The sequence below is a fragment of the Apium graveolens genome, chromosome 8 (genome assembly GCF_009905375.1).
Source record: "Apium graveolens cultivar Ventura chromosome 8, ASM990537v1, whole genome shotgun sequence".
Lineage (NCBI taxonomy): Eukaryota > Viridiplantae > Streptophyta > Magnoliopsida > Apiales > Apiaceae > Apium > Apium graveolens.
Window position 1 is genome coordinate 23,622,932 of NC_133654.1, and position 16,221 is coordinate 23,639,152.

Genomic DNA, 16,221 nt, shown 5'->3' on the forward strand with positions numbered 1-16,221 from the left:
TAGCAGACGCATTGAGTCGGAAGGAAAGGTTGAATGTGTTATCAGTACCTGAAGATATATATAAAGAATTTCAGAAATTGGAATTGGAGATTAAAGTTTGCAAGCCTGAGGAAGCGAAAGTATACAGTATGACTTTTCAACCGGAATTATTTGAGAAAATAAAGAAATGTCAGGAAGATGTAATGGATCAAGATATAAATCGTTTGGTAGGGGAAGAGTTATGCACGCAGAAAGATGACCAAGGTATTCTGAGGTTTTCATCTAGAATTTGGATTCCACCAGTGACGGAGCTGAAAAATAAAATTCTACAGGAGGCACATAATTCAAGGTATTCCATCCATCCAGGGAGTACCAAAATGTACAGAGACTTAAAGAAGAATTATTGGTGGCCAGACATGAAGAGGGAAATTGCGGAATGGATTAGCAAATGTTATATCTATCATAGAGTTAAAGCAGAGCATCAGAGACCAAGTGGATTGTTACAGCCAATGGAGATTCCAGAGTGGAAATGGGAACATATTGCCATGGATTTCATAGTTGGATTACCAAGGACAAGGGCTAATCATGATGCCATTTGGGTTATAGTGGATAGACTTACCAAGTCAGCTCATTTTCTGCCTATAAATGAAAGATTTTCGCTCGACAAGCTGGTCCATATGTACTTGAAAGAAATTGTAGTTCGTCTTGGAGTTCCTGTGTCTATTATATCTGATCGAGACCCAAGGTTTAATTCAAGATTTTGGAAGAGTTTTCAAGAATGTTTGGGAACAAGACTGAATATGAGTACGGCCTATCACCCCCAGACGGATGGCCAAAGTGAAAGAACGATCCAGACAATCGAGGACATGTTACGTGTTTGTGCTATTGATTTCAAAGGAAGTTGGGACGAACATTTACCTCTGGTAGAGTTTGCTTACAACAACAGTTATCATGCCAGCATTGGGATGCCACCCTATGAAGCCCTTTATGGACGCAAATGTAGATCTCCAATATATTGGGACGAAGTAGGAGAACGCAAGATACTTGGACCTGAACTGGTATAGCAGACAAAGGAAATTGTTGAAATTATCCAGAAGAGATTAATAGCCCCACAAGATCGTCAGAGGAAATATGCAGATCAGTCAAGGAAAGACATGGAATTTGAAGAAGGAAGCTAGGTATTACTGAAAGTATCACCGTGGAAAGGACTAACGAGGTTTGGAAAGAAAGAAAAGTTGAGTCCAAGGTATGTCAGACCTTTTGAGATCCTAAAGCGCGTTGGCAAAGTAGCTTACGAGTTAGCGTTACCACCGCACATGGAGCACATTCACAATGTTTTTTATGTATCGATGCTCAAGAAATATAATCCAGACTCCAGGCATGTAATAGAATATGAGCCAATAGAGCTTCAGGCAGATTTATCATATGTAGAGAGTCCGATAGAGATTCTAGAGGAGAGAGAAAAAGTATTGAGAAATAAAGTGATAAAGTTAGTAAGAGTATTGTGGAGAAACCCAAAGGTTGAAGAGTCAACCTGGGAGTTAGAAAATGATATGAGAGAAAAGTACCCTCATTTGTTTTCTTAGGAGATTCTGAGGACAAAATCCTTTTAAGGGGGGAAAGATGTAATATCCGGGATATATCGTGTGATTATTTTTGCTATTAAATAATTATTATGTGTGTTCAGTATTTATTCTGTGAGTTAATTGTTAAATGTTATCTGTACTTGGATATTCAAAAATAATATTAATTGAGTATTTTAATTTTTGTATGTCCAAAATAAAACATAGATAATTGTCATATCTTCCTAATTATTTTTATGTTGATTTATGGATTTATAAGGATCATATGAAATTTCTAAAATCTTTTTCCGAGTATTTAAAATCTATTTTATAAAAACGGGAACCAACCGACGTCAACCGTTGTTACGTTTTTGGAACCCGAAACTCTTCCGAAAACTCCTTCCTAACCTAATTGTAATATTCTGAGCATATTCCATGTTTCGACTTTTTCGATCCGGCGTACGGTTTGTTCTGTGCGGGTCCCGGCGCAACATTTTCGATACAATATTCGTTCCGATAAATCAATAAAACCCGTATTTTTGAAAAACGGGAGCTTTTTATTAAACTGTCCCAATTATCACTTCGTAATACGTGTAACCAGGCGCTGAGACCAAGGCCGCAGTACAAATTGTACTGATTTGGATAATTATCCTGAAAACCGATACCGTTTAGATCAGTTTTTACATATAAACGTACTGTTTTATATCCGGAATGATCCAACGAGATACTAATATTCCGTAAATATAAATAGACCTTTTCCGTATTTTATTTCGTATCAAAATCATTTGCAGATAGTTAATTCTATAATTTTCAGAGAAAAACCCTAATTACATAAACTGTTCTAAGAATCAAACAGCAAAACGAAGGCGTTACCGATCTCTGTTTTCAAAGCTTGAGTAACCAAAACGAAGGATTTGAAGTTTTCTATCAGATTCTGAGCTTTGTTTCACTACAGAATCAAAGGTTTATTTTCTGGAAATTTATTTATTTTTGAATTAAATTTATTAAAAATATGAATTTTTGTTCGGATGATTGTTTATATGATTTGATGATTGCATGTTGTAGAACTTGTTTTCCTGATGATTTTGATATATTATACGTCTGATTTGGAGTTCAATAACATGTTCAAATTTGAGTTTGATTTTCGAATTTTAAAATTAGGGTTTATAACCCGTATGAATGTTCTTAATTGAAATTTAGGGGTTTCTTATTCTAAAATAGATTGATGTTGTGGTATAGTGTATTGTATTCTCTGTGAAATTTGCAATCTAGTCGTACAAGTTTCATGAATCAACGAGGTCTGTAGAGAAGGGAGTTGTATTTTGAAGTTTACGTCGAACCCGCCGGAAACCGGCGAGTTTCTTGATCAAATTACGGCCAAATCTGGGGTTATTGATGAATTTTGATTGCAGATATAGGTTCCTGGTGTTGTGTAGTTTAATTCTGGAGGTGATGGTGGTGGGAGGATGCCGGAGGTGAGTTCTCCGGCCAACCCCGATTTTCCGGCGACTGGAACTGCAAAATTGCATTTTAGTACCTATATTTTTGAAGATGGTGAAGTTTAGTCCCTGTAGTTTGCAAAGTTTTCAAAAATAGGATTCCTGTTTATAAAATGTTTAAAAACCATATTTCCTATTTATTTTTATTATAAAAATTCATTTTTAATTTCTGAAAATTCTGAAAATTATTATTTTAATTCCGAAAATTATTTTTAATTCAAAAATAAATATAAATTAATTAGTTAATTAATTTCAGTTAATTTTTAATTAATTAGTTGGTCAATTAATTCGAAAATTAATTGATTAATTGATTTAATTAATTATTAATTGATTTTAATCAATTATTTAATTAGATTTAATTATTTAAAAATGATTTAAAAATTCCGAAAAGTAGTTCCGAGCTTTAAAATATTATTCTAAATTATTTCCAAAGCTCGATAATTAGTATAAAATTGTTTCGGAGCAAGAATTAGCCTACCGAACCCTGTTTATTAACCCAAAATTGATCCAACGACCCGTTTTAATTCCGAAAAATGTTTTAAAAATCATTTTAAATATCAGAAAACCTATTTATGACCCGAGACTTCTTTATAAATAATATATCATTGATTACGTGATGTATTATGTGCTATATATGACTTGTTGATTGACTATCAGTCTATATATTCGGTGTTTACTTAATTATTGCATAACTTTCAATCCGTTAATTGGATTTGGGTAAAACGAAGGGTAGATAGAAGTATGTGTTGAATAGAACTCTATGAGTCGATTATTGATAGATGCTTATGATATGTGAGCAGAAGAGGCAAGGCGTAGGAAAGGAAAACATGTAGTTGATAAGTAAGACGATTGTGATTGGAAGCGAGTGCAGTGTAGTAAGCAAATACCAGGCAAGTGTTCTGAACTTTCTCGAGATATTGTAGTACTTGATAATCTTGTTGATATTGCGAGTGCTTTGAAGCACTGTACCCTAAACCTTGATTCCAGTTATTGATCTTGAGCCGTAACCTGATTCTTTCTATACCATTGATTGTTGTATACCCAAACATGAACCTCAAGTATACGATCCTACTCCCCAAATACATACAAACTAAATATTAAACACTGAACCAGATTGTTTACACAATCAAATCTTTGTATTTTATGCTTTGAAATACCAAATCCTTGAAACCCTGAAACATTAATTCCTTTGTTAACCAATTCTTTCATTACCCAGCATCCAAGCTTTGAAATTACCATATTGATCCTTACAAGGATTGAAACTCTTTCATTGTTAAACACTCATTGTTGTTAATGATTCTGGTTATTAATTATTATTGCTTATTCTGTTATTATGTTAGAATTGGATTGTTTTTATAAAATTGTGGACCAGATTCGTGGTCAGACCATATAATGGTCAAGTTAGGCCAATGTGTGCCTTGGATCCAGTAGTTAGAGCAGTGTTGTGTGCTTTGCTCGGGGTTAGTGTGTGACTGATCAGCAGCCTAACCTTGGTTTTTAACATGAAAATATAATATCCAATTCTAAATCATAATCCATTGTTCACTTGATATCATAATCATGTTCACTTGATGATCATTATTCTCAGTTTTGTCATTGTGACTTGCTGAGCTAGTTAGCTCATTTGTGCAATGTTGTTTATATTCTTTCCAGTTAAAAAGGAACCAGTTGGTAGCAAGGATCCCCAGTCCAGCGCGAGAGCTAGGGATTAAGGTTGTTGAAGCTGAGCTAGTAGGCTTCTCTTGGAATAATTTAAGTTTGTAAAAGTTTGTAATATGTTTAATACTCAGTTGAGTTTGGAATAGTTGGGATTTGAACGGTATGTAATATAAGTAGATGTGTGGCTTGTGTGCATACTTTAACCTGTTGCGATCCGTGATAGTTGGTAAATAGGGTCACTGCATATTATTATTATCTTTATTATTGTTATAAGCAGGTTATAAATAAAGTGTGTGTGTGTGGACCCCAAACTTCTGACCCGGGTTTGGAGGGCGCCACACCCATCACATATTTTGTTTATTAAATAATTCGATAATTACATTTACATATCGGATCCGAAAATAGGTTACTTAGCCGCTAACTAACTATAAAAACGATACGATTTTAATACCAGATTTGGATAATTATTAAAAAAAAAGCCTCTTATAAAATACTTTATACGAAAATAAGGTAATAATATCTCGCCTTTTGGGAATATCAGATTTTTATCGATCTATAAAATGATTTGCGTATCGAAAATTTCATGCCGGGACTCGTACAGGTCAAACCGTACCCCGGATCGAGAAAGTTAAAACACGAAAAGTGTTCAGAATTATCAGATTAGGTTAGGAAGGAGATTTCAGATGAGTTTCGGGTTGTAAAAAAGCAAAAACGGTTGAAGTGGGACGATTTCTGGTTCTAAAGACGTAATTTTATAATTACATGAAATAATCATTATTAATTCTATAAGTCCTTATAAAATCACATAACACTCCAAAAATTACCAGAAAAATACCAAAGCTATCTATATTTTATACTGGATAATTAAAAATTAAAATATCTAAATTTTATCAGAAATAAACATCCAAATATCAATATCAATCATCAAATAATTCACCAAAATTCACATAAAATCACATAATAATTATTTATTGATAAAATAATTACATAATATTTCTCGGACGTTACACAACTAACCCGGAATAATAGGTATTTGCTCAAGAGATTAATCAATAATAAACGAACAATAATGAAGGGTACTTGCATAAGTGTAATTGCAGCGAAATATAAAATAATTAACTATTATGAACTTAGAATATGAAAGTAATACTTGCATTATATCACAAGAAAGTTCAGAAATACTTGTCTTTGGCGTTTAGCAATAACAAGGCCAACTTAGTCTGACATCTCATGATCTCACTATCTTTCTACTTTAATGTGTTGCTCCTGCAATTACTAGAAGCCATATACTCTATACTATTCCATTCCGTTTTTATCCAACGTATGGTTCTTATCGTTTTAAATAATCCGCATCTTGCAGAGCTTTTTCTACCGAACGCTAGGTTATCCTTAAACAAACTTCGAGACTTGGGTCTTTTAACCGAATCTTACAGAATCAAAATACCCTTAATTAGGCGGTCGCTTATGATTAACATAACCTCACTATCAATTCTACCCGTACGATTTCATAACCCAACTCGTATTTTTACATATTAATTTATTTATTACACAGAACAACTAGGGTTCACGTACTTGAAATTCAGTTCGCATTTATATTCTGGAAAATACGTATAACTATCGTTTCAGAAAAATAGGTTCACCGAACTATTTTATAAAATATTTCACCACAATAAGAAAGTATTTCGTAAAATATTTACAATTCGATAATTATACATATTCGATTGGTATTTACGATAATTAAAAAATAGTTCCCGTATTTTCGAAATTAATTTATCGAAAATCGGGCAGCATCTCCTTTATTTATCGGACTACCCGTCGAAAGATAATCGACGCAACAACATCCAACAACCATAATTCAAATTTCGCAATCCAATCATTGATGCAAAATATTAATTATTAAGTTTTTTTATAAATCGTAGGACTTGGAAATATTTATCATTGTCCATCGATTATCTATTATAATCCCGCATTTATTTATTTATGTCACGAATATTAATCAAATAATTTCACTGCAAAAATAATCAAAATTCGAATCAAAATTAACAGAACCAAGCAACGCAATAACCGAACAAACGCGCCTCACGCGCCATCACACACACAAACACAATCGACACACACACATATGAACACACACACACAAGCACATATATATATACTTACGTATATATACATACACAAACAGGAATAGCACGAAAACGATCCACGCCCCCACCCACCGGAAATACGCGGCGGTGGCGGCCGGTACACAGGGAACGACACCAGGGAAAAAAACCGGGGGAGAGAAATAGAGGAAATAAGGAGATAAAAGAGAGAGAGAGAGCGAGGGAATTGAGAGAGAGAAAATAGGGCGTGAGAGAGATAGTCAAGAGAGATGCGAGAGAGAGTGAGGAGAGAGAGCCGAGAGATAAAGAACAGGGATAAGGATTAGGGGCATTATTTGCTCCCGATTTTTTTATTACTATTATTCATTCATGTAGCCTTAATTGAATCCGAAATTGATAACTTAACGAATCACTTATGATTAAAAATAACTCATAAATTCACGAGGATAGCTTTAAAATTCCCGAAATAATTTAAAACTAATAATATAAAATTTCCAATTTTTTTAAATTATTTTTGGAACGCGCAAAGTACCCGCATTTAACGATTTTACGAACAAACGTGCGGGTGAATAAAACCCGAAAATTTTATGAAATAATTTTAAAATTCTCGAAATATTCCAAACTTAAGGAAATATGAATTTCATGATTTTTGAAGCATTCTGGAATTTAATACTGAATTTACACTAAAATACAAAAAGAAAATCATTTAGGGATAAATAATTGATGAAATATTGTTTTCTAAATTTTATAAATTCCCATAAATAATTATTGAAATTATAAATCCATAAAATATTTTTAAAGATAATTCTAATATTTATGGAAATAAATTTCCCATAAAATCACTTTTAAAAACAAAAACAAACCATACAATTTGATATCAGATTTGGGATAATTATCAAAATCGGGCTTCTTATAAAACACCCTATGAAAAAATAATGTAAACATATCCCGTCTCTCGAGAATACGGGTTTTATTGATCTACCGAAATGATCATTGAATCGAAATTTTTGTACCGGGACTCGTACGGGTCAAACCGTACCCCGGATCGAAAAAGTCAAAATATGGAAAATGTTCAGAATAATCAGATTAGGTTGTAAAGGAGTTTTCCAAAGAGTTTCGGGTTATAAAAACGCAAAACAGTTGAAGTTGGACGATTCTGGGTTTTGATATAATAGTTTTATAATTATTTAGAAAATAATAATTATTAATCCATAAATCTTTATAAAATCATGTAACAATCCAAAAATTACCAGAAAATACCCTAATTATCTATACTTTATTCTGGACATATTAAAATCAAAATACTTACACTTTATCACATAAAAACATCCAAATATTAATATCAATCATCAGATAATTCATCAAAATTCACATAATAATCACATAATAATTATTTATTTATAAAAATAATTGCACGATATTTTTCTGATATTACATCCTCCCCCCCTTAAAAGGATTCTGTCCTCAGAATCATATTAAAGAACAAATAATGATGCCTTTCAAGTATCTCAATTATAATTTCTCAGGTTAATCTCTTACTCGTACAACTTTTTCATAAACTTTAACTCGCGACCTCAATCATTACTCAACAACCTCTTGCTAATACCAGATTCTACCAGTTACTAATATAATCTAACTTTAGTCTCCATTTTGGAGCTAACTTAATATCCCTGCGTATACATATAAATATCTTATGAACTTGCTACATGTGTGGCAGTAAGGCCAACTCACTCAGAATCTCTATGCCTATCTTACTGTCCTAAAAGGACTAACTTAAACACTAACCTTCTTTTTTTTTTTCTAATTCTAATAATTCGTACTTATGAACATTTCCAACATTCACTGATTGTTCTACCTCATTTTCCATGTATTTCTTTATTCAGTTAGTCTAGCTTGGAATCGCTTCCAATCGTACTTGAGGCTCTTTAATCATTCTCCTACACTTTTCGTCCATCTGCGACTGATATACTGAGCTCATGGCGCCTTCGGTTTCTAAAACATCTTAAATCAATTATAGAATTTAGAATTAAAGATAAAATCTTAATAGATGCTTTTGTCTCACAACTTATTATTATAACTTAATTTCTTTGAGTCACAATCGAATATATTCATCGAGCAAAAATCTTTTACTATTTAGAAGAAAATACACTAATCTGGATACATTTCCCATATACTTTAACCCATATTATCATTTATTTGGTTCTAGGGAGTCCCGATATAAAATTTATTACAATGCTCCTTTCTGACGTTCAACCACCTATAATGCTTACTCCTGTCTTCACGTCATATTATCACAAATTTTTCTTTTTACATCTATGTCTTGTATCATATTCTTGGGGTAACTTGAATCTCTTAAGTTATCGAGATTTAACCAACTCCTATCTCTTACTTCTGCCTTACTTGTGCCTATTTATTCATGAATGGTATATCTTATTTCGGTTCAACACGGTTCATAGTGTTTCCCATACTTCTGCCAATATATTAAATCAAATTATAATATCGATCAATTACAATCCATACTTGAATATGATAACATACCACCATCTCCTTTAAACAATATCGAACTTACTCATCGGGTAAAGTAATTATTAATAAAAGAATAATTAGGTTTGGTTAACCTATCCATAGTAATTCAAATAACGCTTTCTTCGTCTCCGGTTCTCAAGTTATTCTACTATATCGCCCCTTAACGAACTATACTCATTTTTGAAACAATTACAATAGTATGCTCAACCTTTGATACATGTTTTGATTCTTTGGTAGATATAACATTTATTTACATATCTTTCCATTTCTATTTTTATGCCATATCAATCATTACCTTTGTTTAACTCTACATATTTAATTATATTCTCAGAATGAAATTCTTATCTCCAGCTATCGGTGTTTCACTTCATCCTTACTTCAGTTCTGGCACACCTGACGTTCACAACTTACTTATATCCTGGACCATTTTATAAAATTTCTTTATCATCCTTTTGATTCCACTTCTTTTCTTAATTAAGTTTTCCATTCTCATGATTCATTGTCTCTTCTTAACATAAGTGATTTCTTGTTCCTAATAGTACTGATTTGTTCATCATTAGATAAGCCATTCCTGTGGCTAACACTGGAATGAAAATTTTTAATTCATAAATATTTGAATTCTTGCTAACATAATTATCAAAATCCATTGACAGCTACGCCCTTAGCCTTACTCAAATAATCACTAATCGCATAACTTTTATTTCTAATCAACTCCAACTATATCTGTCTCATATTTAGCTTCCTCGAATTGGAGATATGTTTCTGATTACTGGGGTATGTGCAAGTTGTATGTCTTCTTCCTACATAATCAATACCTTCTCAACTTTAGTCCACATGCTAACATTGCCACATCCTGCCATACATCAGATACTTGTGTTTGCAAGTTTTCTAGTATTCCAGAGTAATTCCCATAACCTCGTCACTCTATATGGATATACATTCAAGTTCTTCATGGAACATTATTACAGATGATAAAATCTCTTTTGCTCTATCTTGAACCTTCAGTTCTTGAAAACGTTCTTCTCATTTGCATGTATAAATAACTTCCTACTTCTCTTGTTTATTACAAAAGGACAACTTTATCTAGATAAGGTCTCGCACGCTTGTAGTAACATCGCGCTAATTCCACTAAATTTCTGGATTCTACTGGTGTCTTTACTTCTTCCAAATTTCTAATTGCTTTTATCTCGAATCTAAAAATCATCTCAGAATTTGAATTAATCTAATTTAATTCGATTCCCATCTAACTGACCATTAGTTGGTAAAATTAACTGATTAACGCTTATAACTGATCAATTGAAATCAAATTATGGCTAGCTAAATGAAATAAAAAATCCAATTATATAAAGTCAGTTTGGTCATAACAACCTTCTTCAAGAACCGAGATCACAATCATTTGGAGCATCAATAGGAATATCAAAAACACACGGAGGTATACTTTTTACCTTTAAAAGTAGGGTATTTTCTGAAAATTTGGGCAGCATTTCCCTTATATTATTGACTACCAGTCGGACTCAAGCCAACACCATCAATCGACCAAACCATTAACAATCATATCAATCTACCCCCATCAACCAAACTCATCATGTCACCATATTTCAGAATATATCATGTGATAACCACATATACTATTAACTGACATAGTATACATCTTTTAATTGGACTAAGGTCATAAACCAACAATGATTAATATAACCATACATTTTCTCAATTCTTTCAGAATATCACAGAATATCAATAATGAATATAAAATTATTCTACTAACTCTCAAAACTTTATTTCAGTATTATTTTAGTTCGTTTTTCAATTCAAGTTCTCTAATTAACAATTCATATCACTTATATCTATTCATAAATCTGTTTCAAAGATATCTTTTAATCTTATTTCTTACCATTGATATTTGTATATAGTTACTTTCTGAGAATTATACTGCATCCTTCAACAAAGAACACAAATCCTCTATCCTTGATGATATACACTCATTTTAATTAGTTAACTTGTTTAGCTTCTGATAACCAACACATGGTCTCAACCAACACTATCATAATCTGGTAGAAATCCAATTGGTTTTAAAATATTACTTCTGTCGCAGTTGAATCTCCATTCCTTCATCTCCACTTATGTTCCCGTACAGAACCTTCATCGTTGGCTCAGCAATGAATGTCAAATTTACCATAACTCACTTACTTGAGTTAGAAAGTCTAACAATTCCTTGGAAAACACACTCGAAATTTGTTCGTAATTAAAATTTCTTCGATCTTGAACCTTCATGACAAGTATCTTCCCGTGATTGAAGGATGCTTCATGTATTAATCGCTCGTCTGAGTCATTATTAAGAATTTTTTAGTCTTCTTCTGTTGTCCATTTGCCTTGTCTGGTGTATGCAATATTAATTTTCTTATTTTTATAGTCAATTTACCTAATACGGTTTTCTAACCAATCCATTTCACGTCAAAATCTTCTAAGTTGAAGTGTATCGCGTTAATACAGTCTAACGTAATGATGAAATCCCCGTAACAAAAACAACGATGTTTAGAAGATACCCATTTCTGATTTGATGTCTTTGTAACAACCACATTATCTGTGTATCAATTCTTCCTTGCACATAAATATCCACCATTTATTGGCTTACAATCATATCTATACTCGATATGTAATTCCATCTTCTATACGTGACTAATCTACTCCTTTTAAAATCTTCAAAGAATAAACCTTACACAAGAAAATAATTTGTGTATATGATTTTGATTGGAAAGTTTTACAAAGAACAACAGTGCAACGAAATAATTGGAAGAATCCATAAGTCAATAAATTATAATTGAAGAAGGAAGAATGAATGATAATTTAGATATGAATGAGACAACCTTATTTGTACTCAAGATGCTCAGTCTTTCGTACTATATGACATACAACACATGATTTGGTGGCATTCCGCCAGATTCTTCGTCGTTTCGATAAAGTATCACACCATAACACTGCTTGTCTCAGTTAGAAGGAATATTTAGATAAGAGAGATGATTTGAAAGGGATACAATAAATTTTTCTTTCTTTATTGCCTCATATAATTTATTAATGAAAGAAGCATCATGCGTATTCAGGAATTAAGAAGAATATACGCTATCGCCTTATAGAAAAGAATGATACCGTTGGTCGCCATCCACGTTCATTACTTTAATAGTTCAACCATAATCGGGTTGTCACGGGATTTAGAACCATAACTTCTCATTATACTATGTCGCATAACTATCATTCATGCAACACCTCGACTCCGTTGATAGGAATATTATTCTTCAATCATCCTCTGTCTTTTTGAATCAACAAATCTTGTTAAATTTTAATAATTTCATGAATTGGGTAAATAATGTTTTCGCATGTTGATTCAATTATTGATATTATTAAATAAGGTTTACATTCGTCTTTCACGGGAAAACTTTAAACTTTCCTATAATAGTGGGTCTACTTGGTCCTCAAAACTAACAATACTGAATCTAGATCAACTATTCTTCCAGGTAATCTACTGCTAATAATAACAAGAACTCAAGTAGTAATTTGACAACCAAATTTTAGAACTTATTCTATGTAAAAAATCTTTTGAAAGTTTATTAAGAAAGTCTTTTTCGAAAACTTGTTTTAAAATTTGAAAATCATACATCTCGTCATCATTACAATATAATTTGTTTGTTATTCTCATAATCTACCAATGAGGTACCTAATTAAAGAAAATGACCACATAAGGGTCCCTCCACTTTGGTACATCTTCTATCCTCCTTGAGTTTTTTTCGCATTTATTAGTCGATGAAAACTTCATTTACCGTTGCATACTATTTTATTCGTAACCGTAATTCCAATGTTGACATCTGGTACTATCTTGGATATTCTCATCTTCATCCTGGATGTCAAGCTTATAACCAATTAATGTAATTCAATATTTTATCTGTAATTAAAATCGTATATTCTTATTAATCTTAAGTATATCTAATAAGGTAGATGTTATTCCTGACGCGGAGACCGAAAAGTGATAAGAAACTTCTCGTAACGGCGGTGCCTCTGAAGCTTGCAACTTTGGCTCTTCGTCAGCTTCAATCAACTCGTTACCTCCAGCCAGGAGCTTGTCCTACTACACAATTCTAAGTTGGATCATACTGAAACTCATCCATCTTTCCTTATACGAAGTTCTCACATGAATCAATCGCATGAAAAGCAGGGTTATTTTTCTAGTCTCCGTCGAGCTATCAACTCTTCCTAACTATAGGATCTGAGAACTCAATACATCTATAGCGTGAATATATTTGCCTTACACTTCTCTTAACAATATCATATCTTATTAATCCATATTGGATCCGCTAATTCTAATTCGCACTCAATTCGAACTCAAAATGAATATACTTAGGGTATTTCCTATCTTATATGGCCTATCACTCCAATCTTACTTCCACCTATTCTTATTTCAGGGACCAATAACCCGTTGCTCTGATACCAACTTGTAACACCCCCAAATCTGGGGTCAGGATTGGGTGTCACTAAATAATCTTTACATAATATAAAATAATATACAGATGACCCCTCAATTCCAGATCGTTTACAGGTTATGGTATGAAACAAGAATCTAACCTTCCAAAATTTACAACAACTAAATAGAATATTTTTACCTCTTTACTAATTTCCTCGTCTTATTCACTCTGACATTTCCAACTTCCTGCAACTGAAATCTCTTCAATCTTGCTGTCTATTAGAAGCTATCCAATTTTTATCCTCATTTAATATGGAAAGAAATAAGGAATAACAAGCAAGAGTGAGCCAAAAATGCCAAGCAAGTATTATAATTGGTTTCCAGGTATTAATATCAAAAGAAATTCCTGGACACAATCTCTAAATAATTTATAAACATTTTTATTTATTTGAAGTAATTGAGCGAATAAAACATTGGCCTTTATTAGCCCTTAATCATAAATCTAAAGTGACGAGCAATTCCCAGATTCATCTCTTGAATCAGGGTTTTGTCCGGTTTTGTAATCATAAAACTTTTCAAAAAGGAATGCCGTTAATGGCGATCAACAATAAATTAGACTGAACACTAGATCAATGTTCACACTCATACCCTACTGATCAGTCAGGATATAGTGTAGATTTATACCTGTTAGGAATAAGTTATGAACTTGATAATAAGTTAAACAAAACACCTTAGTAGATTTAACTTAGTGAATTTTGTAGCTCTCGATAAATGTTCTAATATAGTCCCGACAGATGAACTTTACAGTCCCGACAGATGACAACTAAACATCCATCGAGAGTGTAGCTTAAGTAACAATATATATTATAGCACATTTCTGCAAACAACAATGTTTCAGTCTAGTAGATTATGTAGGATTCTCTAAGTCATGTTGACTACTAGGTTGATATACAGAATAGGTTAGCTAATTGTAAATATGAGATGTCTTGTAATTCTGTATAAGTGAAATGGAGTCAAGTGACAGAAAGACTCCCGACGGATGATCTACAAGGCTCCCGACGGATGATCAACAAGGCTCCCGATGGATGATCAACATAATCCCGATGGATGATAATATTCAAATTAGCAGTTGATAGTGACAACACAGTCACATGCGTCAGGTGTTTGCAAATGGAATGTGGCAGCCTAATTACATGTTATAGAGAACAAAGAAGCATTACCATTTCCATGCAAATGTGAAGATATTCAAAGATGCTGGTTAGAGTAATGTAGCAACATGATATTAGACTAGATTCATTTTTTTATTGTCTTGTCTTATTATCATGTAACTTGGTGATATATAAACCAAGAGTAGCAAGTAGAACAGATAACTGAGTAAGCTTATTTTCCATAGAAATAGATAAGGCTGTATTTGTTAAGAATTTCTCTATAAGTTTGTTTGTTCACTTGTAAGCAGCCGTGTGCTATTCAAATCATTACAGAGTTCTCAATCTGATATATATATATATATATATATATATATATATATATATATATATATATCTAGTGGATACATTCAAATCCACCAGAAAGTTTTAAAGCTTTGTGTTTTATTACTTAGTGTTTTGATTTCTATTATTCTTCCATTCCGCATTACTGCAAATCAAACACTGTTATATATATTAAGTTAGAACATTTTTAAAATCTGAAAAAAGAATCTGGAATTACATTCAACCCCCCTTCTGTAATTCTTGTTGTATTATTTGGGAATAACAATTGATATCAGAGCAGCTTTCTTGAAGTATAAAGAGTGTAAAGATCACAACAATCAACAAGATGAACAAAAAGGATGTTGGAGTTAAAATTCCATTTCTGGACAAAGACAACTATCACCACAGGAAGGTGAAGATGCACCAACATCTTCTTTCTCAAGATGAAGCTTATGTGGATTGCATTGAAAGAGGTCCTCATGTTCCTATGAGAGGTTCTACAGGGAATGAACCATCAGTTTCAAAACCTAGGCATGAATGGTCTAATCCAGACATTGAACAAGTCAGGAAAGATAAGAAGGCCATGAACATACTGTTTAATGGTGTTGATGGTGACATGTTTGAAAACATCATTAACTATAAAATAGCCAAAAAGTTTTGTGACACAATACATATTATTTGTGATGGTACTGAGCAAGTAAGGGAGAACAAGATGCAGCTCTTGATTCAGCAATATGAACATTTTCATTGTGAAGAAAGTGAGTCACTTACTGATATTTTTAGTAGGTTTCAAAAACTACTGAATGCTCTAAAACTGCATGGAAGGGTCTATCAAATACAAGACTCTAACCTCATATTCCTTAGATCTCTCCCAAAAGAGTGGAAGCCAATGACAATCTCATTGAGAAATTCACAAGATTACAAGGAGTTCACCTTGAAAAGACTGCATGGCATTCTGAAAACCTATGAGTTTGA